This window comes from Panthera pardus, unplaced genomic scaffold, assembly GCF_024362965.1.
Source record: "Panthera pardus isolate Hobbes unplaced genomic scaffold, ASM2436296v1 HiC_scaffold_24, whole genome shotgun sequence".
In the NCBI taxonomy this organism is placed as follows: Eukaryota; Metazoa; Chordata; class Mammalia; order Carnivora; family Felidae; genus Panthera; species Panthera pardus.
Window position 1 is genome coordinate 16,386,213 of NW_026526810.1, and position 24,891 is coordinate 16,411,103.

Here is a 24,891-nt window from a genome sequence, read left to right on the forward strand (position 1 = left end):
CTTTCCTCCACCTCCAGGATACAGATGGGCCAATCTCAAAGCACTCCTCTTTCTCTCCTCGTTGCTAACTTCAGGTATGTTAGAACCAGAGGACAGAATTTGAGTTTAGACATCTGGCGGAGAAAATTAATAACCCTCTGCCACTCCGAATGGCCAACCTTCGGCGTTGGATGGCCAACCGAAGGAACTTTCTGCCTCCTTATAATTGCCAAAGTGAAATCAAAGATTTTTCTACCGGGTTGCAAGGGACACCCGGATCAGATTCCCCACATTCTTGTATGGCAGAGTTTAGTGGAAAATCCACCCCCTTGGTTGGCCCCCTTCCTATCCTCGGGAACGTGTAAGGTCCTTGCCATGTGGCCTGCAGGTCCCCCAAAATCAAGGACGCCAGCAGCGCCCTTGTATCCCATATTGCCCGATAGTCAGGACCTACTATCCCTAGACCCTCCACCCTATCATCCCCCTCCCCTCGCACCCCAGGCCCTGCCCGCAGCAGCTGCCCCACCAGTCACCCTGCTAGTTGCCCCCCTAGGGGAAACAGGAGGATGGGAAGGGGCAGCTGCGCCAGAACCGGGGGGACGGGAGGCAGCAGCCGCGCCGAGCCCCATTGAAAATGGAACAAACCGCGAGGGGCCAGCCGGTCGAACCCACGGGCGCACCCAGCATGAGCCAAACCCCCGCCTCCCTGACTCCACTGTGGCCCTACCCCTGCGGGAAATAGGACCCCCCGATGAAACAGGCAACCCCCGACTCCAGTATTGGCCCTTTTCCACCAGTGACCTTTACAACTGGAAAACGCAGAACGCTCGATTCTCTGATAACCCTAAAGACCTAATAGCTCTTTTAGACAGTGTCATGTTCACCCACCAGCCCACCTGGGACTACTGTCAGCAGCTCCTCCGCATCCTGTTCACTACAGAGGAGCGAGAGAGGATCCAATTAGAAGCAAGAAAGCTGGTTCCCGGAGACGACGGTCAGCCGACATCTAACACTGATCTCATTAATGCGGCTTTCCCCCTAACCAGACCTCCACAGGACGAATGGGACTATAACACGGCAGAAGGTAGGGGAAGGCTACTCATTTATCGCCAGACTCTAATGGCGGGTCTCCGGGCTGCAGCTCGCAAGCCCACCAATTTGGCTAAGGTATATTCGGTCGTACAGGGAAAGGCAGAGAGTCCAGCTGCTTACTTAGAGAGATTAATGGAAGACTTTAGGCAGTTTACCCCCATGGATCCAGAAGTCCCTGAGAACCAGGCTGCAGTCGTTATGTCCTTTGTAAATCAAGCAGCTCCTGACATTAAAAGGAAACTCCAAAGGCTAGAGGATTTAGAAGGTAAACAGATCCAGGATCTACTCCGTATAGCACAACGGGTCTACAACAACAGGGACGCCCCAGAAGAGAGACAGATTAAAGCCACAGAGAAAATGACTAAAGTCCTGGCCGCTATAGTCCAGAAAGAACAGCCACCCCCAGAAGGCATTCAAACAATGCGCCCTCCCAGGCAGCACTTAGATAAAGATCAATGTGCCTATTATAAAGAGAAAGGCCATTGGATACGAGAATGCCCCGAGAAGAAACAACACCGCCCCAGCCAAGGGCAATGGCAGCCTAAAATAGCCCCCATACTGTTTGCCCAAGATACAGAATAGGGAGGACGGGGTTCGGATCCCCTCCCTGAACCTAGGGTAACGTTGCAAGTGGAGGGGACCCCAGTCCAGTTCCTAGTTGATACCGGGGCACAGCACTCAGTTCTGGTCAAGCCCCATGGAAAAGTATCTGAAAAATCATCCTGGGTACAAGGGGTCACCAGAATAAAGAAGTACCCCTGGACAACTCAGAGGACTGTGGACTTAGGAACTGGGAAGGTAACCCACTCCTTCCTGGTCATACCCGACAGCCCCTGGCCCCTGTTGGGGAGGGATTTGCTTACCAAAATGGGGGCCCAAATTCATTTCCAACCGGGGGGGCCCACAGTGACTGACGTCCACAACCAACCCCTATCTGTACTTACTGTGAAACTAGAAGATGAATATAGGCTCCATCAGGAACCCACTCCTCGGGATCAGGGCATCGAGCCTTGGCTTCAACGCTTCCCAGATGCGTGGGCAGAAACAGGTGGTATGGGGTTAGCAAAACATCGCCCAGCCCTATTTATAGAGGTTAAGCCCAGGACGGACCCCATCTGCGTGTGCCAATACCCTATGCCCACGGAAGCCAAAAATGGCATCACACCGCACATCCGCCGCCCCCTTGACTTCAGGGTCCTACGCACCTGTCACCCAGTATGGAATACCCCAGCTGCTGCCCGTGCGCAAACCCAATAGCGGGGAATACAGACCAGTGCAGGACCTGAGAGAAGTCAATAAGCGGGTGATGGACACACATCCAACCGTTCCTAACCCCTATACTCTCCTGAGAGCCCTCAGCCCAGAAAAACAATGGTATACTGTTCTGGATCTAAAAGATGCTTTTTTCAGCCTACCACTAGTGCCTAAAAGTCAAGAGCTATTTGCATTCGAGTGGACAGATCCAGACAGGGGCATAAATGGCCAGCTCACTTGGACCAGACTGCCACAAGGATTCAAGAACTCTCCGACCCTGTTCGACGAGGCTCTACACGAAGATTTAAGTGGGTACAGACAACAACACCCTAATATAACTCTCCTACACTATGTTGATGATCTCTTAATAGCTGCCGAGACACCCGAAACCTGCATCCAGGGAACCGAAGGTCTCCTGCGAACTCTGGGAACCTTAGGCTACCGCGCCTCAGCAAAGAAGGTTCAAATCTGCAAGTCAGAGGTAACTTACCTGGGTTACTTACTGAGAGGGGGGCAACACTGGCTAACGGATGCCGGGAAGGAGACTGTCCTTCGTATTCCCAGACCACAGACACCATGACAGGTGAGGGAATTCCTAGGGTCGGCTGGGTTCTGCAGACGATGGATACCAGGGTTTGCTGAATTAGCAAAACCTTTATACCAGGCAACAAAAGATCAACAGCCCTTTAGTTGGACGGAAGAAGCTGAACAGGCCTTCCAACAAATCAAAACTGCTCTGCTATCAGCACCTGCCCTGGGACTCCCCGATGTCTCCAAACCCTTCCACCTATATGTAGATGAAAACCAGGGCATAGCCAAGGCGGTGCTAACCCAGCATTTGGGCCCTTGGCGCAGGCCAGTAGCCTATCTGTCTAGAAAGCTAGATCCAGTGGCCGCCGGATGGACACCCTGTCTCCGGATGATTGCAGCCACTGCCCTAATGGTAAAGGACACTGATAAGCTGACCATGGGCCAAGAGCTACAAGTCACCACCCCGCATGTCATCGAGGGCATCCTCAAGCAGCCGCCTGACCAATGGCTGAGCAATGCCCGACTCACTCATTACCAGGGACTGCTGTTGAACCCCCTCAGGGTCATCTTCACCCCCCCAACGGCCCTGAACCCAGCATCACTGCTGCCAGACCCAGACATGGGAACCCCACTTCATGACTGCGCCGACATACTGGCTCAAGTTTATGGGGTCCGGGAAGACTTGCAGGATCAGCCATTATCGGACGCAGACGCCATCTGGTTTACCGATGGAAGCAGCTTCGTTCACCAAGGACAAAGGTATGCGGGGGCGGCCGTGACTTCAGAGACTGAGGTGGTGTGGGCAGAAGCTTTACGCCCCGGAACCTCGGCCCAGAAGGCTGAGCTAATAGCCTTAACCCAGGCCCTAAAGTTAGGAAGAGATCGCAAGCTAACCGTGTACACTGATAGCCGATATGCCTTTGCCACCGCTCATGTACATGGGGCGATATACAGAGAACGGGGGCTCCTCACAGCTGAAGGGAAAGACATCAAAAATAAAGAAGAGATTCTAGCCCTGCTAGCAGCCTTATGGGAACCCAAAAAGCTAGCAATTGTGCATTGCCAAGGACACCAGAAGACAACCGACCCAGTTTCCCGGGGCAACAATTTGGCCGATCAGACTGCAAAAAACATAGCTCGGCCCCCAGCGCAATTGCTGACCCTACAGCTGCCGGACCCCGGACCCCGGGAATTGCCCCCCAGCCCTGAGTATTCAGAAAGCGACATTCAATGGATGAGTAAACTTCCTATGACCAGAATCAAAAATGGCTGGTGGAGAGACGCTAAAAGCAGCAGTATACTCCCAGATAAACTAGGATGGCAAGTTCTAGAGCGGATCCATCGCAGCACCCACTTAGGTTCCCGGCGAATGTTGGACTTACTGAGACAGACTGGACTAAAAATCAGAAATGTCTCTGATAAGGTCGATCAAGTAGTCACTAAATGTACAATGTGCCAACTCAACAATGCGAGTAGCAATCCTCAGACAACAGGGGTAAGACAAAGAGGGAGCAGACCGGGTACCTATTGGGAAGTAGATTTCACTGAGGTAAAACCAGGAAAATATGGATATAAGTATTTGCTAGTTTTTGTAGATACCTTTTCAGGTATCTGAAAATGGACTGAATGGATATGAAAATATCTGAAATGGACTGAAGCCTTTCCAACCAAGAATGAAATGGCGCAGATCGTAGCCAAAAAGATCCTAGAAGAAATCTTGCCCAGGTATGGTTTTCCAGTAATGATAGGGTCAGACAATGGACCTGCATTCGTCTCTAAGGTAAGTCAGGGACTGGCTTCCATACTTGGGGCTGATTGGAAATTACATTGTGCATACCGACCCCAAAGCTCAGGACAGGTAGAGAGAATGAACAGAACCTTAAAGGAGACCCTAACCAAATTGACCATGGAGACTGGCGCTAATTGGGTGGTCCTTCTTCCCTATGCTCTGTTCAGTGTGCGTAATTCCCCATACAAACTGGGACTCACACCCTATGAAATAATACATGGTAGACCACCCCCCATCATCCCTAACCTAAAAGATAACCTTATCAAAGCTGAAAACGATAATAGTCTTGAATTATTGTTCTCCCTACAAGCCTTGCAGAGGGTCCATGAAGATGTATGGCCCAAATTAAAAGAACTCTATGAGACTGGACCCCCACCTATTCCACATCAATTCCGGCAGGGGATTGGGTCCTCGTCAAACGTCATTGGCAGGGAACTCTGGAGCCCAGGTGGAAAGACCCTTCCAGGTCATCCTGACAATGCCTACTGCCATCAAAGTAGACAGAATCACCACCTGGATCCATTTCGCCCACGCCAAACCAGTGGACCCTTCTCAGACCTCATCGACCTTCAAAGACAACCTGGACTGTTGATCGGACTAAGGACAATCCTTTAAAATTGACCCCTACGCTGCCAACGGACAGAGCCGTAACTATGGCACTTGCCTTTCTCTTGATTGTTCTGCAAATTCTGTCTGTAAATTCAAACCCCCAGGACCCCTATAATTTGACATGGGAAATTACTAATTTAGAGACTCATGAAGTCTACAACAAAACCCTAGGAACTGCCCCATTAAATACCTGGTGGCCAGATTTATATTTTAATTTAGAAAAAATTAGTCCATTAAAAGAAATGGAAGGAGGTAAATGGAGGCAACTGCAAAGGACGGTATCAATAAGTAGAAATGGATTTTATGCATGTCCGAGATTTAGGACGGGGGCGATGAGGCACACATGTGGGGGGTTTGAAAACCTCTATTGCGCAGCCTGGAGTTGTGTCACCTCCAATGATGGGGAATGGAAGTGGGAAGTAAAACCCCAATTTATTGAAATGTCCTATGTCCAACCATGTACCCGCACCAGGTATGATGAAAACTGTAACCTTATTCGTGTGAGATTTACAGAGGAGGGAAAAAAAGGACAGGCGGTGGGTCTTAGGACTCACTTGGGGACTCTACTTATATCAATATCCCCTCTTTGGGACTGCCATTCAAATAAAATTAAAAGTCTCCCCTCGTGTACAACCTGTAGGGCCAAATCACGTATTAAAAAAAATAAGGAAAAAAAGAGACGAGTCTATCCCAGAAGGTATAGACTCCCTATGGAAATTGCTAACAGCAGTGTATGAGGCCTTAAACCGATCGGACCCTGAGGCAACAAGGGCCTGCTGGCTATGTTATGATATAAAACCCCCCTTCTACGAAGCCGTAGGACTAGCTGCCCCTTTTTCACAGTCAGACGAAGATTCGCCGGCAGCTTGCAAGTGGAATCGAAAGGGCCCCAGCCTCACACTGCAAGTGGTCACTGGCAATGGGACTTGTATAGGAAAGGTCCCCTCTAGCCATATCCAGCTTTGTGCCCAGACTAGTCGCCCTATAGGTGAATCTAAATGGATGATTCCAGCTCCTGACAGCTGGTGGATTTGTTCTAAGACAGGGATCACCCCATGTGTTAGCAGGGATGTTTTTAATTTGTCACCCGAATATTGTATCATGATATTAATATTTCCAAGGTTTATTTACCACCTAGAAAATGTTATATATGATCTGTGGAAAGAAGGGACGGAAGCAAGAGAGTCAATAAGAACAAAATGGGAACCCTTTACGGCCATAACCTTGGCCACCTTATTTGGCCTCGGTACCATAGGGGCAGGAACAGGGATCTCATCACTAGCCATTCAGCACCGAGGGTTCAATAGCCTAAGGGCAGCCATTGATGAGGATATAGCCAGACTTGAGGACTCAATCTCGCACCTCGAAAAATCTCTGACCTCCCTTTCTGAAGTGGTCCTACAGAACCGAAGGGGGCTAGATCTAGTCTTCCTCCAACAGGGAGGTTTATGTGCAGCCTTAAGAGAAGCATGTTTTTATGCTGACCACACCAGAGTAGTCCCAGAGTCCATGGCTAAAGTTAGAGAAGGCCTGGCCAAACGGAGGCGTGAACGAGAACAACAACAAGGCTGGTTTGAGTCTTGGTTCAATCAGTCCCCATGGCTAGCTACCCTGCTTTCTGCTCTAGCTGGGCCCCTTATACTCCTCCTTCTCCTCCTCACCTTCGGGCCTTATATTATTAAACTAGTTGCCTTTATCAAAGACCGAGTTAACACGATCCAACTGATGGTCCTTAGGACCCAATACCAACCCGTCATTACCGAAACATTTGAGTCAGACACATAAGATCCAAGATTGGCTCTTAAGGCACCAAAGAGAGGGGGGAATGAGAGACTAAGAGAAAAATTACCAGGTGTACTCACAACTGCAACGAAATGATCTTTCCCCTCCCCCCCCGCCATTTCTGAAACCAGCCAGGGCGCGCCCGGTCGTAGTCTGACATAAAGGCGGGAACCAATCAAGTTCTGCTGAGCGTTCAAATTTAAATGTCAACCTATAACAGCTCTGTAACCTCAAAAAAATCCCTAACTTGTTTGTGCCTGTCTATAAAAGAAGCTGTAAGATCCTCGCTCCGGGCCTCTTAGCGTCACCGGCAACGAGTGCGCAGAGGACCAGGTTCGAACCTGCAATAAACGACCCTTGCCGCTTGGCTTTGACTCTGGACTCTGGTGGCTTGTTTTCGGGGGGTCTCTCGAATCGGGGCATATCAATAGCTCTTTGAAATCATCGTTATATAGTCAAAATGATCTTGATATCCTATCATGTTTGAAAATGTACTGTTAGGTTAGAATATATTGTCTGTGTATTGGAATTATAACATTAGATTTAAGTTAGCTATTTTATTCTCTAAGAAATAAGTCAGATTTTTTTTATCCTCCATCCAACCAAATAGACTCCTATACTGAAAATTAGTTGGGATTTAAATTAAAACCTGTTAATATCAAGTCAATTTACCAAGCATTTGAAATTTTAAAACAGGACAAAACTGTCTTGAAGTCTGTGGTTTCCTGATAGAATGTTGCTACATATTGCGTTTTGATTTCTAATGCTTTTTCTGGGGCACCCCTGGGTGGTTCGGTCGGTTAAGTATCGGACTTCAGCTCAGGTCATCTCACAGCTCCTGAGTTTGATCCCTATGTTCAGCTCTGTGCTGACACCTCAGAGCCTGGAGCTGTCCTAAGATTCTGTCCTCTCTTTCTGCCTCTCACCTGGTCACGTGCTTCTCTTTCCTTCAAAATAAATAAACATTAAAATAAATTTTATAATGCTTCTCTGGAAGATTAAATTTTATGGTATGCCAATTTTGAATTTTCTGTATTAATCAGAAAATCTTACTTGTGGACCATCTACAGGGAAGCCGATAGTGGGAAACCAGAAACAATGCCGCCATTGTCCCAAATCCCAGAGTCCAGAAGTTTGTTGTTCCAGGTTCCACCAGTGTGCCAGGACTGGGACCTCCAGCAGAAAATGCGCCACCTTTCCACCCTGTAGAGTTTCTCGCAGGGCGCCAGGGATGGTCCAGAATGGAAGGGAGGGCAGTGGCCCACAAAGGAGGATCCCATGAGCAGCTGTATTGCATAGGGGAGAGGCGTCCCACGTGACTTCCTTCTGCCTCCTCACTTCTGTCTTCCTGGCTTCTGTTGTATTCTTACCTTAGGGGAATTTCCATCAGTAGTTTACTCCATGGAGAAAAAGACCATCTATGAAGGGCTGGGAGGGGGGAAGAAGCGGTTTTTCTTGTGTTTTGATTTTGGAATTTATGCATATGGAGGTTATTAGCCTCCAAAAGTTAATTCTATGGCTACAGAAAAATAAAGTGGTGTTTTTAGGTCCATAGAATTTTTGTTTTATGATAATCATCTGTAAAACGTGACTTAGAAACATTTATGTTTTTACTTCTCTTTTATCTAATTCCATTGGTCTGAATTTTCAAATACTTTTAAAATTATATTGAAGCTATTATGCTTCATTCACTTATTTAAATGGGAATACCATATTTACTAAAGTGAAATTTTAGGTTTTGTCTTGCATTCTTTGGTACTTTCCTTAAAAAAAAAAAATCAAATTAACTCAAGAACATTTGCTTGACTAGGACAAAATTTCATCTATCTTTCAAGATTTCTGTTAAAAATAACAAAATTTTGACTTTTAAAAATGTTCTTTGACAATTTTTGGTGTGTTCTGCAAACTTTTGAAATAAGTAACTCTGAATTCCCTTAAAAGTAGCTACTGAACTTTGTTTATTTTCACCCTTGCTGAATGCATCACTCCTCCCTTTCCTTCCTCTCACTAGCTTGCACTGGAACTCACTTTTCTGCCTTAACATTATTGTCCAATGGACCCATTTCCACAGTACTGGTCTTCACTTTACCATTTCAATATATATTACAAAAATATAGCAGAAACTTTTATCTATTGCATTCCACAATTTTAGCAAATTAATACTCCAAATTACTCTAAAACTATGATTTCTTATTTCCTTTACTCTTAATTATTTGGAAGTTGACTTTTAACTTTTTTAATTCTATTAGTTATTTATTAATTTTTATTTATTTTTTAATGTAATGGTAGAAAATTTAGGAGTACAGAAAAACTAAGGGGAGGAAGAGAATAATTACAACAGGATAAAACTCCTAGTATCATATTTAGGAATGATCCTCAATTATTTCCAGGGTTTTTTTAAATTATATATATATATGTATATATATAAGATTATATATATATAAGATTATATATATACGTATATATAAGATTATATATATATGTATATATATATATAAAATAAGGATATATATATGTATGTATATATATGTATATATACATATATATATAATCTTACTTTTATATACATATATATATAATCTTACTTTATATATAAAGCCATGTTGACTTTATTTTTTTAAGAAGGCATGTGCTAGGGCACCTGGGTGGCTCAGTCGGTTGAGTGTCTGACTTTGGCTCAGGTTGTGATCTCGCAGTTTGTGGGTTTGAGCCCAGCATTGGGCTCTGTGCTGACAGTTCAGAGCCTGGAGTCTGCTTCTGTGTCTCCCTCTCTCTCTCTGCCTTTCCCTCATTCATTTTCTGTCTCTCTCAAAAATAAAAATAACCATTAAATAAAAAAAAGAAGGAATGTGTGCTAATGTAAGAAATTGAAACAATAATCAATTCAAAAATTGGTAAATAAAAGTCCACCTCAGTGTTCTGAGTTGTGCAGTTACACCTTGCAACATCGCATTTTGGTTTCTTTCTATTCAGATATCCACTTAAGAAATACAACTTGTGCTTCTATATGTGCTTCACTGTATGTGTGCATATGTATTATATAGGTCATATAATGTTAATATTGTTAAATTTAGTCAGTAGCAGCATGTATTTGTTCAGTATGTAATATATGCCAAGATCGAAATTTTAATTAAGAGCACATTTTTTAAGGTAACAAATCTCTGAAAAATAGGAATGTATAAAAATGAAGGATAATTTCATTTGAAAAAAATATGGTGTCCTTTTTTTTGTCAATGATTTAATTTCTCTGAATCAAACACTTTTTAAAGGAACATATGTTGTATGGTGGTGTGGTGTTATGTTCTCTTAATTACTTAAAACTTGTACTTTCAGAGCATCTTGAGGGAATGAACTTAAGTAGTAATTTTGAAGTTTTTTTTTTCAGACCAATGTAGCCTATTTTGAATATTAAAATCATTTAAGGGGCGCCTGGGTGGCGCAGTTAAGCGTCCGACTTCAGCCAGGTCACGATCTCGCGGTCCGTGAGTTCGAGCCCCACGTCAGGCTCTGGGCTGATGGCTCGGAGCCTGGAGCCTGTTTCCGATTCTGTGTCTCCCTCTCTCTCTGCCCCTCCCCAGTTCATGCTCTGTCTCTCTCTGTCCCAAAAATAAAATAAAAAATGTTGAAAAAAAAATTTAAAAAAAAATCATTTAAAAGTTATGATTATTATACAAATCATTATATTATAAAATATTACTAAAAGTTTCTCTAGGGGTTCCACTACTAAGCTCTTGTGATGCACATTGTTTTCAGCAAACCATTCCAGGACAATCTGCCTGAGGAAAAAAGCCTGCACAGCCAGCTGGTCTCCGCCCCCCATCCCTGAGCACTGCAGGAAGATGACTTAGCTGTTGGAGGCCCATGGGGGCCAATCCTGCCTGCTTCTGTGCTCTTCCACTGCCTGTTTTCCTTTCTGCAACCCTGGGAAACCTACCTGTTTCTTATTTGCGTGTTTTCGTGCTTTCGTCATTATGTTTAGGATTTAGATTTTTAAAACATGAGCTTGCAGGGGTGTCTGGGTGGCTCAGTTGGTTAGGCGACTGACTTCAGCTCAGGCCGTGATCTCACAGTTAGTGAGTTTGAGACCCAAGTCGGTCTATGTACTGACAGCTCAGAGCCTGGAACCTACTTCAGATTCTGTGTTTCCCCTCTCTCTACCCCTCCCCTGCTCATGCTCTGTCTCTCAATAATAAATAAATGTTAAAAAAAATTTTTAAACGTGAATTTGCAGCGACACTCCAAAGAGGTCCCCTATATAATACACACTTTAAATGATATAATTTTACCCATTTATCTTTTATCTTTTTCATTTAGTTTTAGTTTTACAAATGTGGCCTAAAGAGAGCTTTGAATTTTACACAAAACAATATGAAACTATTTTTGCATTAATTCTATGGCTACAGAAATCATCTGAGAGCAAATTTGTTTAGGTGCCTTCCTTTCAAAACAATTTTTTTTGGTTTGGTTCTTAATATATTTCTCAAAATGTTTGGGATATTTTTCAGTAAGTGATGGTAGAATTAATTTTGTTTTTAGTTTAATAAGACTCTGATTATAAGAAATACTCAGTTTTCATTTGATTTCATCACTCTATTACTTTTCTATGAAGTCTGTCTCCTCACATAGGGCAGAAATAGGGGCTTCTTGGAGCAAATTTGCCAAAGTGCCACTTGCTTTATCTTAAAAGATTATGTGGGTATTACACAACATATCAGTATATATTTGTTTGTTTCAGTTTTTTGTGTGTGTGTATGCAGGAAATCAAGTTTTGTGAGTTTTTTAAAGTAATCTCTACACCCAATGTGGGGCTCAAACTCACAACCCCAATATCAAGAGTCACATGCTCTACCAACTGAGCCAGCCAGGCACCCTGGATATCAAGTTTTTAATAATATGTTCCCTCTCTCCCATATGTATCTCCCCTTTCCAAGGGATACAAATCATATTTATGCATTATCTTCAGGCTCATATACTTGTATTTTGAACAATATGATACAGCTTTTCTCTTTGTAATTCTCAACTTCAGCCTATATGAAGCTGTCTTAGAATTTGCTGCCCCTTTATCCAGTCACTGAAGGTAATTTCTCTTATGTGAGTAGAAATCTTACATCTTTAGCTTATCACTCTTTACCCTCCACTTGCATGCATACCCTGTCTAGTTCACCACCTACTGTATCAGTTAGAGATCCTTAGAAAATTTTTCTTAATATCAGAAACATTTTTCATATCAATAAAGTAATTATCTCGATTATAATTTGACCTCATAATTTAGCTCTTTCCTCATTTTTGGATATTTTGTTTTTTCCAGTGGTTCTGCTTGACTCTGCTATATCCCTCTGGCAAAGGCAATGGTTCTCCTACTTGAGTGTTCATGAGCATAATCTGAGGGCTTGTTAAGACACAGGGTGAAACCCCCGCCCAGGTTTCTAATTTACTAGGTCTGCTTTGGGGCATGAGAATTTGTTTCTTACAAGTGCCAGGATTGATCTGAGGACCACACTCTGAGAGAAATGATAGTGTAAGCAGTGCAACTGAAGGTTCACTAACTGGGATAGAGAAAATCACTGAAATGTACCAAATATGAGAGTGCAGAACTGAAGCTCAGTCTAATATGTAAATGAGTGCTTTATACTCAAACTTTATCAAGGCAAATGTGGGAGGGGGGTTAGTCATAAACTCACCTCTGGAGGGAAAGGACTTGTTCAAGATCCCACATAAGTTTAGTTAAAATTAGGATTCTATCAGGGTGCCTGGGTGGCTTGGTCGGTTAAGCGTCCGACTTCGGCTCAGGTCATGATCTCACGGTCCGTGAGTTCGAGCCCGCGTCGGGCTCTGTGCTGACAGGTCAGAGCCTAGAGCCTGCTTCAGATTCTGTGTCTCCCTCTCTCTCTGCCCCTCCCCTGTTCATGCTCTGTCTCTCTCTGTCTCAAAAATAAATAAACGTTAAAAAAAATAAAAAAAAATTAGGATTCTATCAACATACATGTCCCTGACTAGTACAACCTTAAGCAGGATGCTAAAACTTTGTTACTCTAAGTGAACAAACACCATTGGCATCAGCTGGAGTCTTGTTAGAAATGCAAATCTGAGCTCTCATCCCAGACCTACTGAATCAGAATCCAAATGGTAATATTGTCTCCAGCGATTCCTATGCTTCTTATAGTTTGAAAAGCACTGGACTAGGCTCTCCTCCAAAGCTCAAGTCCCTGAAGCAGAGCTCAGCTCAGAGAGCATTTAGATAGCGAATGCTTTGTGGTTATGTTGTAAGTCAGCTGCTGTTTAAGATTTGTTTGGGAGTATTACCCAGGTGTGGCACCCTTCCAGGTAGGGATTTAACAAGCATGCCCTAAAGGTATACTATCTTCCCTTCCTATCTCAGAACAGCTTCTAACTGACAGCAGATACATCCCACAAGTTGGCTGGTGGGGACATTCACAAGTTCTGGGATTGGCATAGATACAAAGACAGTTACAGTATTACAACTGTCAACTATTAGTCTCTTCTGACAGGATTGCCTTAGTGCAGGACTGGATGTGATCCAAAGTCAATGGAACTGGAACTACAAGTTCAGCTTGTGAAGGTTCCTGATGCAGCCATGTTTAAGAAGATTGACATTAGCAGGTGATCAGAGTTTTTCCCTGAGGCTTATATGGGGAATTAAAAAGAAGCAGGTGAATGTTTTTATATGCTTTAAAAACACTGATCCTAGAGGAGTTGTAGCCCCTTCCAGAAAGTATTGCTCCAGAGCAAGCTGGGAATCACTTCTATTTGCACTCAAGAAGAGTCTTTTTTCTATTAGTCTGAGGAGAACCCAGCTAAGTTTCCAGGTAAGGGAGTGAGAGAGTAACTTGATGTAGAATCTTAAGGCATGGTGTTTATTGCAACAGGCAACAAGCAGGGTCAATTTCTCCAAGTCATGCTGTGGTTAAAGACCTCCAGCCAGAGATATGAGTTGAATGCCAAGGTAAGTGAACAGCCTAGGACTTGGTAAACGACGTTTATGTTCTGCCCTGGTCCTGTCAGCATGTCAGAAGGAGGGTTCAAGACTTGCTTCGTGCTTTGCATTTCTAAGTGGCCAGTGCGGAAAAGGGGACAGCCATTCAGGCCAACTCACAACAGTTGTCTTTCGTCAATTAAAAGAATTTCGCTTTTGAACAGAACCTAGGATTGCCAGGCGTTGCATTTAACAGATGATGTGAATATAACCACTATCAGCCAGCGTCTATAGAATACTTTTCTTTATTGGCCAGTGTTCTTCTTGCTTTCCATAGAATATTCCGTTTTAAAGGTAAAAATATCATAGAGGCTTATTCAGGCTCATAACCAAGTGAAGGAAGATCCCTGGCTTTCTCATAACTATGGGGTATCCCTTCTTTTTTTTTTAAATATATGAAATTTATTGTCAAATTAGTTTCCATACAACACCCAGTGCTCATCCCAAAAGGTGCCCTCCTCAATATCCATCACCCACCCCCCCATCAGCCCTCAGTTTGTTCTCAATTTTTAAGAGTCTCTTATGCTTTGGCTCTCTCCCACTTTAACCTCTTTTTTTTTTTTCCTTCCCCTCCCCCATGGGTTCCTGTTAAGTTTCTCAGGATCCACATAAGGGTGAACACATATGGTATCTGTCTTTCTCTGTATGGCTTATTTCACTTAGCATAACACTCTCCAGTTCCATACACGTAGCTACAAAGGGCCATATTTCATTCTTTCTCATTGCTGCGTAGTACTCCATTGTGTATATAAACCACAATTTCTTTATCCATTCATCAGTTGATGGACATTTAGGCTCTTTCCATAATTTGGCTATTGTTGAAAGTGCTGCTCTAAACATTGGGGTACAAGTGCCCCTATGCATCAGTACTCCTGTATCCCTTGGGTAAATTCCTAGCAGTGTTACTGCTGGGTCATAGGGTAGGTCTATTTTTAATTTTTTGAGGAACCTACACACTGTTTTCCAGAGCAGCTGCACCACTTTGCATTCCCACCAACAGTGCAAGAGGGTTCCTGTTTCTCCACATCCTCGCCAGCATCTATAGTCTCCTGATTTGTTCATTTTGGCCACTCTGACTGGCGTGAGGTGGTATCTGAGTGTGGTTTTGATTTGTATTTCCCTGATGAGGACCGACGTTGAGCATCTATGGGTATCCCTTATTTTTTGTTTTTGTTTTTGTTTTTATTTTTGTTTTTATTTTTGTTTTTGCAGGGTGGGGAGGAACAATTTACAGCATTTATTGAAGATCTGCATATAGTATGAAACAGTAAAAACATGATATAAATGCAAAGCAAGATTTTTCAGCAAAAGTTCTCTGATATTTCTTATGAGGACTAGGAAATTTCCAAGAGTATTTAGAACACATTTGTTAAAACGTTAACAATTGTGGTACATGTAGGGAAATTTCTCCTCATAAAAAGATTTATTGCATTCTTCCTCCTTCCCTTCCCAATCTTGATGTCATCTTCCAATGGAAATGAATCCTCCAAGCTTCTCTTTATAGTTTTATTCCTTGTGATTACATATATAAGCTATACAGTTTATAGAGTTTACTTGCTCTTAACTGCCTGTTTTATTGGTTTGTTTTTAGCTTAATATAAGTATACTACATTTTATTGTGCCTCACAGACACTGCATTTTTTAAAAGTTTATTTTATTTATTTATTTTTAAATGTTTGTTTGTTTTGAGAGAGAGTGTGTAAGCTGGGGAGGGACAAAGAGAGGGAGAGAGAAAACCTGACAGTGCAGAGCCTGACGTGGGGCTCAAATTCATGAACCATGAGATCATGACCTGAGCCAAAATCAAGAGTTGGACGCTTAACCAACTGAGCCACCCAGGTGCCCCTTTTTATTTATTTATTTGTTTTTAGTAATCTACATCCCTGGAGCTTGAACTCACAATGCCAAGATCAAGAGTCACATGCTCTTCTGACTAAGCCAGACAGGAGCCCCAAATATTGCATTTTTTTACAGTATGAATGTTTACAACAATCCTGAATTAACCAAGTGTACCTGTGCCATTTTCTGACAGCACTTGCTTATTTCATGTCTCTGTGTCACATCCACAATATTTTAAACTTTTAAATTTATTTATTATAAAGATTTATAACAGTGATAATGATTCACCAAAAGCTAAGATGATGGGTAGCATTTTTTAGCAATAAAGTATATTTAAAATAAGGTATGTTTTTTTTTTTTTAAGACATAATGCTATTGCACACATAATAAACTACAGTAGCACAGTAGAGTGTAAACATGACTTGTATATGCACTGGAAAACCAAAAAATTCATTTGACTCACTTTGTTGCAATAGTCACTTTATTGCAGTATTCTGGAACTGAACCCACAGTATCTCCAGAATATGGCTGTGTTATGTTTTCAATATTTATCTATGCTGTATGTATGTAGTTCCAGTTGTTCATTTTCATCTCCAGATAATTCTATTAATCTCTATGTCTATCACTACTGTATATCTAATACTAACACTTGTGCATACTTGTGTACATTAAATATATGTACATATGTATGAGTGATACCATTTTATATGGTATACAAAAAAATCCACAAGATAGGGCCCTTCTATACCTGATGATTGTCTGAGTCATGTGTAGTGTTCAATTATCACCAACACTGCTGCCATGAACTTTTAAGTGTGTATATCCTTAGATCCTTACACTTAAAAGTAGGAGTAAACCAGATTCTTATATTCAGCATTATGAAAAGTGATAAATGGATATTGTGAATAGATATGTGCATGTCTAGCTAGAGGTTTGGGTGGGGAATGAGGGACTAAGACCTCTTGTTTATCTGTAGTTATTTTCTTACTACTTAAATCCAAATTTCAGTGGTGCCTGAGTGGTTTAGTCACCACTGGACCTAAGAGTCTGACTTCAGCTTAGGTCATGATCTCACGGTTCATGGGTTCAAGACCCGCATTGGGCTCTGTGCTGACAGCTTGGAGCCTGGAGCCTGATTTGGATTCTGTTTCTCCCTCTCCCTCTCTCTCTGCCTGTCCCCTGCTTGTGCTCGCTCACTTACTAGCTCGCTCACTCTCTCTCTCTCAAAAATAAATAAACAAGAAAATTTTAATTCCATTAAATAGTTCTAATTCTTTATTGGACTGTGAACATGATAAGGGAAAAATCCACATGATTATTCCTTTTATTGACTTACATGGAATTGTGTATGAAGGCTTGCACTGAAGTTATTCAGGAGTGAGGTAGGAAAAATTAAAATTTCAGTCATTTATTTATTTATTTAGGCCTAGGCTACCATGGTGTATGTGTTAGTCATTAAGTTTATAAAGGGCTGCTTGGAGAAAGGATATTTTCAGTGTTTTATGTCAATCACAGATAAGTCAGGAGGTACATAGATGCTTTTGTAATTCTTTGATTCTCAAAATTAGGATTGCAAGCCTTCCTTATGCGCCCCCACCCCCGACTCTACTGCTTTAACACTCCCTTTCCTCTTCTATCATTTCTGCCAGTGTCCTACTCCATAAAGTTTTCAATATTATCCTCTTGGAGTTTTCTTTTGTGTATTAATTTTCCCAAATAATTTAAAAGGTTGAGAAAGGAAGGGGCTGGAAACTGCAATCCAGGTGAAAATGATAGTAGCTCAAAACATGACAAACCAAATATGGCAAAATATTTAAAATTAGTGAGTTGCCATTTCTATATACTATGTAAATTTGCTTCAAAATAAAGTTAACAGTAGCCATTTCTTTAATATAAATATATATATATATATATATATACATACATATATATTTATGTATGTATTTACTTATATATGCATAAAATTCTTCCAGAAGTATACATAGACACTGATAACACAGGTGATTCTGTATGTCTTAGAGTGGCAGCATGGCAAAGGAAGAGGGATCCAACTAGAGTGTCTATATAACTTATCCAAAATAACATACTTCTGAGAGGAAGAAGGGACTATTCATCATCATGCCAGGACAGTGGTTGTAAACTGAGTCTTCACCAGGCAAATACAGCTATATGGCCATCAGGGATGGAAGGCAGACTTGCCATTACATGTCATTTTGTACATTATGATTTTTCAACATGTGAATATATTAACCATTCAAATTCATAAATTAAAAATAGGCATAGGGGAAAGGTGTTTAGAAATCAAGGTCTTGGTGCTATTAAAATTGATTTTAGGTCCTTTCAGATAAAAAAAGTATAGATATTGGGGCACCTGAGTGGCTCAGTTGACTCTTGATTTCAGCTCATGATTCATGAGATAGAGCCCTGTATCAGGCCCTGCACTGACAGTGTGAAGCCTGCTTGGGATTTTCTCTCTCCCTCTCTCTCTCTGCCTCTTCCTCACTTGTGCTCTCTCTCTCTCTCTAAATAAATAAACTTAAAAAATATGTAGTTCTATATAACTATGATAGTCCCCAATTTACAATGGTTCAAGTTATGATTTTTCAGCTTTACAATGGTGCAAATGCAATACTCATTTCGTAGAAATTATGCTTCAAAATTTTTTTAAGTATAAACTCCATGTTTGTTTGTTTGTTTGTTTTTGTTTTTTCCAGAGAACAATTTCTCTTCAGTACTTAAGGACTTACTTCCTTACATGGACTTCAGTGGAGGTTGTGGGGAAGCACCAGCTGGTCTAAATGTAGGGTTTGGGGATATTTGGGAGGCTCAGTTGGTTAAGCATCTAACCCTTGATTTTGGCTCAGGTCATGATCTCATGGTTTGTGGGATGGAACTCCATGTCCAGCTCTGGGCTGAGCGTGGAGCCTGCTTAAGATTCTTTCTCTTTCTCTGCTCCTCTCCCATGCACACACACATTCTCTCTCTCCCTCTCTAAAAGAAAAATAGAAAAGAAAATTTTAATCTGGGTAGGGGTGTTTGGTCTTTTTGTGCTTCACCAGAGCAATTCCTGACCATTTTTCTATGAATGGCACAACTCCCACAGTAATGTAGCTTCACATACAGCTTGGGAAGCACATAGGCAACTAAGATATTCACTTTGGAAATGTCCCTGGCAGTGGTGGCCTCTACTATGTTCTGAATAAAAGGAACTTTTTTTGTTTTAATGTTTTTTTTTTCTTTTTCTTTTTGAGAGAGTGTGTATGTGAACAGGGGAGGGGAAGAGAGGAAGATACAGGATTTGAAGTGGGCTATGCGCTGACAGCCTGATCTGGGGCTGGAACTCATGAACCATGAGATCATGACCTGAGCCAACAGAGCCACCCACATAAAAGGAACTTCTTAATGGCCCTGTCCTTGGGCATGCAGTGGGCATAGCTGGTGCCACAAATAGGCTACATGTGACCCTTTTTGCAACATGGCCATTATTTCTTCTTTCCTTGGTCATCTTGGAAGCAAGGACCCAAGAGAGCAATACTGCAAATTTAATTTTTTTTTTTATGTTTTCTCAGGCTAGTGATCTGAGGCATGATACTCTTTCTTGATGCTGGACAATAGCAGGGTGCCACAGCTACCAGTCAGCCATGCAGTCTGTGCCCATGCAACCATTATATTTTTCACTTTCAGTACAGTATTCAATAAATTGCATGAGATATTCAACACTTTATTATAAGATAGGCTTTGTGTTTGATTTTGCCCAACTGTAGGCTAATGTAAGATTTCTGAACATATTTAAGGTAGGCTAGGCTAAGCTATGATGTTTGGTAGGTTAGGTGTATTAAACATTTTTGACTTTTAATATTTTCAACTCAGGCTTATCAGAACATAACTCCATCATAAGTTGTGGAGGATCTGTGTATAGATATATAGATCCATAAAAACTGTGTGTGCATGTATTTTTCACATGTAATTACAATGATACTTGCAATCCCAATCTAGTCACACAGGGTTTGATTTGCCTTCCTCCATTCCCTATCTGTATCACCTTCCTCCACATTGAGAACCCTCTTTCCCAGAGTCTCCCTGTTTTGTCTTCTCCTCTCCTCCCCTCTTTTCCCCTCCCATTGTTCATTCTTCTGTTCTTCCTTCCTTCCCATTGGTTGACAGAGGAACACAATGTAGGCATCATAGGTTTAATATCAAACTTTCAAAAATGTCACAGAAAATTCAAGCAGTGTTCTGGAAAGAGAAAGGGCTTTTGATCTAGGGGAATGAGGAATATTTGTAGGTACACAGGGCCTGGATTGACAGTGGCTTAGGGAAGCTGTAGGGACCCTGTCAAGTGGGTGTCCCCTCATGAGTGTGGCAACTTATCTGTTTGAGCCTTGGGTGACAGAAGAAGCCCAGGGCCATGGCCAACCCCAGACAACCTTCCGTGGGGCTGCCACACAATTTCCTATAAAAGGCATATGTGAATTTTTTTCCAAGATGGGTCCAACATTTCTTTTCCTATGGAATAGTGAACATGAGGTCAAAGTCCATGTGATACTTTTTATGTTAGTAACCAGTCTCTGCCACAGGAGAAAAATATATGTTTTCAAGTAAAATTGAATAAAGGAGGTAATAAGTTATATTGTTATATTGTTTTCTTTAAGGGGGCAAAGGATATTTTATGCATAAATATTTTTCTTTCATTCTGCTTATGTCCTCACTTTAAATTCTCAGAAGATACTCCAGAAATCTCTGAATCTGTGTCCTGTTCCATCTGCACATTATTAGTAATGAGTTTTTAAATTTAATTTACAATTAGTCAACACAGTGTAATATTAGTTTCAGGTGTACAATATAGTGATTCAACACTTCCATACATCATCCAATGCTCATTTCAAGTGTACTCCTTAATCCCCGTCATCTATTTCACCAATCCCTCCATCCACCCACCTCCCCTCTGGTAACCATCCGTTTGTTGTCTACAGTTAAGAGTCTATTTCTTGCTTCGTCTCTCTTTCTTATTTTTTCCCTTTGCTTTCTTGTTTTGTTTCTTAAATTCCACTATGAATGAAATCATGTGGTATTTGTCTTTCTCTGACTTGTTTCACCTAGCATTATACTCTCTAGGTTCATCTATATCATTGCAAATGGAAATATTTCATTATTTTTTTTTCTTAATGTTTATTTTTGACAGAGGGAGAACATGAGCAGTGGAGGAACAGAAAGAGCGAGAGAGGGATAGAGGGTGCTGACAATGGAGAGCCTGATGCAGGCTCAAGCTCAGGAACTGTGAGATGGTGACCTGAGCCAAAGTCAGATGCTTAACTCATTGAGCCACCCAGGTGCGCTGACTTCATTCTTTTTCACTATTGAGGAATATTCCATTCTATACATATACCACTTCTTCTTTATTCATTCAACAGTTGGTAGACAGTTGGGCTTTTCCCATAATTTGGCTATTGTAGAAAATGTTGCTATAAACATTGGGGTGCATATATCCCTTCAAATTAGTATTTTTGTAATCTTTGCATAAATACCTAGTGGTATAATTACTGAATTGTAGGGTAGTTCTATTTTTAACTTTCTGGGGAAACTCCATACTGTTTTCCAGAGCAGATGTACCAATTTGCATTCCCAGGAGCAAACAGTGCAAGAGGGTTTCCCTTTCTTCACATCCTTACCAACACCTGTTGTTCCCTGTGTTTGTGATTTTAGCCATTCTGACCAGTGTGAGGTGATCTCTCATTGCAGTTTTGATTTGCATTTCCCTCATGATGAGTGATGTTGAGCACCTTTTTATCTATTGGTCATTTATATATACATAAATTATAATATTATAATTCCTAAGTATAAAAGGATTAAGCACTAAATGGAAGTCAAATGCATTAAAAAAAAACTATTGAAATTTAAATGGAAAATATTACATTAACAATATCATAAATTATTTTCCAAAGAATATTGTAGGAAGTAAGGTACATTAAATATTATACAATGACTAAGTCTAGAATATTTTTACTTGCATTCTTGTCCATATAGTTTAAAACTCTAGAGCACTGACTGAATGAGAAGATCATTTTAAAATAAATAATAGAGGAGCATGTGAATAGCTTAGTCAGTTAGGCCTCCAACTCTTGATTTTGGCTCAGGTAATGATCTCAGGGTTTGTAGGTTTGAGCCCCACATTGGGCTCTGTGCTAATAGTGCAGAGCCTTCTTGGGATTCTCTCTCTTTCCCTCACTCTCTGATCCTCCCCCCAGTTGTGTATGATTGCTCTCTCTCTCTCTCTCTCTCTCAAAATAAACAAAGGTAAATTCTTTAAAATAAACAATAGATTGTGGCATATGCCTTCTTTTTATTCAGAAAAAAAATTTAAGATTATTTATTTTGAGAGAAATAGAGCAAGAGAGAATGAGCAGGGGAGGGGCAGAATAGAAGGAGACAGAGAGAGAGAGAGAGAGAGAGAGAGAGAGAGAGAGAGAGAGAGAATCTCAAGCAGGCTCCATGCCATCAGTGCAAGCCCAATATGTGGCTCTGTCTCACAAACTGTGAAATCACAAGCTGAGCTGAAACCCAGACTCAGATGCTTAACTGACTGAGCCACCCAGGGGCCTCACAGTTGTTTTTGTTTTTTGTTTTTTGTTTTTTGTTTTTTGTTTTTTGTTTTTTGTTTTTTGTTTTTTGTTTTTTTTTTATGTAATGTCTATACTCAAGGGGGGCTTGAATTTACAACCAGGAGATCAAAGATTCATATGCTCTACTGAACTTAGCCAGCCAGGGCCCCCGGGGTATATGCAATTTTAAGGATAAAAGGAAGATGGCCTTTGTGCTTTTATGTGCAAATAATGTTCTTATGGAGATAGTCCTCAGAGTTTCCATTAGCCTTGAGTGACAAGATTCTTTAAGTATTGTGTGAAAAAGAGACAATCCTTTTACTGATAGGAGGTTTCCAATTCTATCTGGGTTGGATCTTCTAGATATCTCCAGGAGTAACAGCAATTCATTATAAGGTGGCCAAAGGGAGTCACTAATTTTGAACTGGATCCTGTGGAACATCAAATAGTTTATTTATATGAATCTGTAACGTTTTATGTAGTGCTATCAGCTATGCAGTTGATTCTTTTTTTTTTTTTAATTTTTTAGAAAGAGTGTGAGAGGCACAGAGAGAGAGGGAGAGAGAGAAGCTTAAGCAGGCTCCTTGCTCAGTGTGGAGCCATATGTGGGACTTGATCTCAGGACCCTGAAATCATGACCTGAGTCAAAATCAAAAGTCAGATGCCTGAACAACTGAGCCACCCAGGCGCCTCCAGTTGATTCTTTTGTTTGTTTGTTTGTTTGTTTGTTTGTTTGTTTTTTAGTAATCTCTACACCCAATGTGAGGCTTGCATGACACCAAGATCAAGAGTCACACGCTCTTCTGAGTGAGCCAACCTGTTGCCCCTATGCAGTTGATTCTTGAATTTTTTTTTTTTCTTTTTGCTATATCAGGTAGAGGGAAATGGTCTCATAGATACTCAAATGGTCTCATAGATACTCATGAGATACTCTCATATACTTTTTTTTTTTTTGAGGCATTTTTTTAAGTAGGCTCTATGCCCAACCTGGGGCTTGAACTCATCACCCTGAGGTTAAGAGTCACATGCTCTACTAACTGAGACAGCAGGGCACCCTCTTTTAACCATTTTTGTTTTCAGCTTATCAAACTCTCAATTCAGAAAATGTCACTATGTGATGCTTAAATTCATTGTGTATTACATGAAGAGATTCAGTATCTGTTGTTGTTTATCCAACCCTTTATTCTCTTTCCAAGTCTCCCTTTAACCTTTCGTTCTTTGACTAAATGGTAGAGTATCATTTCAAGATCAGGTATCAATTTTTGGAACACTTCCTTATGTTACCAGATCATCTTCATTCAGTGGAATTATTTCAGGAGTTTCTGCCATTAACTGAGTTCAGTGGCCAAACATTTCATCTGCATAACTAATGTTTATTGAGCATTTGAATTGGTGACTATCTCCATTCCAACAAGTGATAATGTATTCTAACATTCTGTCATATCGTTACATGTTCCTTCATATTCTTTTTTTTATTTTAAGTAATCTCTATACCCAATGTGGGACTCAAACTCACAACCCTGAGATCAAGAGTGGCATGATGTTCTACCAGCCAAGCCAGCCAGGTGCCTCTCTTCACATTCTTTAATAAGTTCTACTTACCCATCTTTAAAAAAAAAAAGTTTATTTATTTTAAGAGAGAGGGAGAGAAAGCACAAGTGGGGGAGAGGCAGAGAGAGGGAGAGAGAGAATCTCAAGCAGACTCCACATTGTCAGCACAGAGCCCAACATGGGGCTTGATTTCATGAACAATGAGATCATGACCTGAGCAGAGATCAAGAGTCGGATACTCAACTGACTAAACCACCCAGGTGCCCCATATTCTTCTTAAGCATCTTAACATCTTCCACATCTGTTATACTATCTGGATCTAGATCTTGCCAATTCACTGGCATATGCTTGTGATCTTCTTAGCCTTATGATGAAAATAATAATAATAAAAAAAAGGTGTGGGAACTTCAGTCACATTATCTGTGCATCAGTTTTCTTACTCTTTTCAGAGAATGTTATAGAAAATAAAGAAGCTCATATATTAAAAAAAAAAAACAAAAACGTTTTGAGTACTTGAAGGGAAGCCCACAAGTTAACTAGTTCTTTTGTCTTTCTCTCCTAACCAGTGGGGTCTGGAGCTGGCATTGGTGTGGGAGCTAGAGAAGAGTGGTACTCAAGTCTAGCTGAATATGGAGTATTAAGTTTTCTGAACACGATTCCAATGTGTGGGGAGTTTTTCCCCATACCATCAAGCAATTCTTAGAGACCATCTGGGTGACCTATAATTGAACTCCATTCTGACACCATCTATCCACAGATAAAATCAGATTACACAGGTTAAGGATTCAGACCCACAAAACTACCCCCTCATTCATATGCCAATTTCCAAATTCAGGTTGTTACCTGTGCTTCTTACCAACTGGCTGTAATTC

General features: G+C 41.3%; 2 pseudogenes; both read right to left on the bottom strand.

Moving 5' to 3' along the window:
* Positions 1-18,620: 18,620 nt before the first annotated feature.
* LOC109258929 (40S ribosomal protein S26-like) lies at positions 18,621-19,374 on the bottom strand (annotated as a pseudogene).
* Positions 19,375-22,580: 3,206 nt separating this feature from the next.
* On the bottom strand, positions 22,581-23,910 carry LOC109258930 (centromere protein K-like; annotated as a pseudogene).
* Positions 23,911-24,891: the final 981 nt, after the last annotated feature.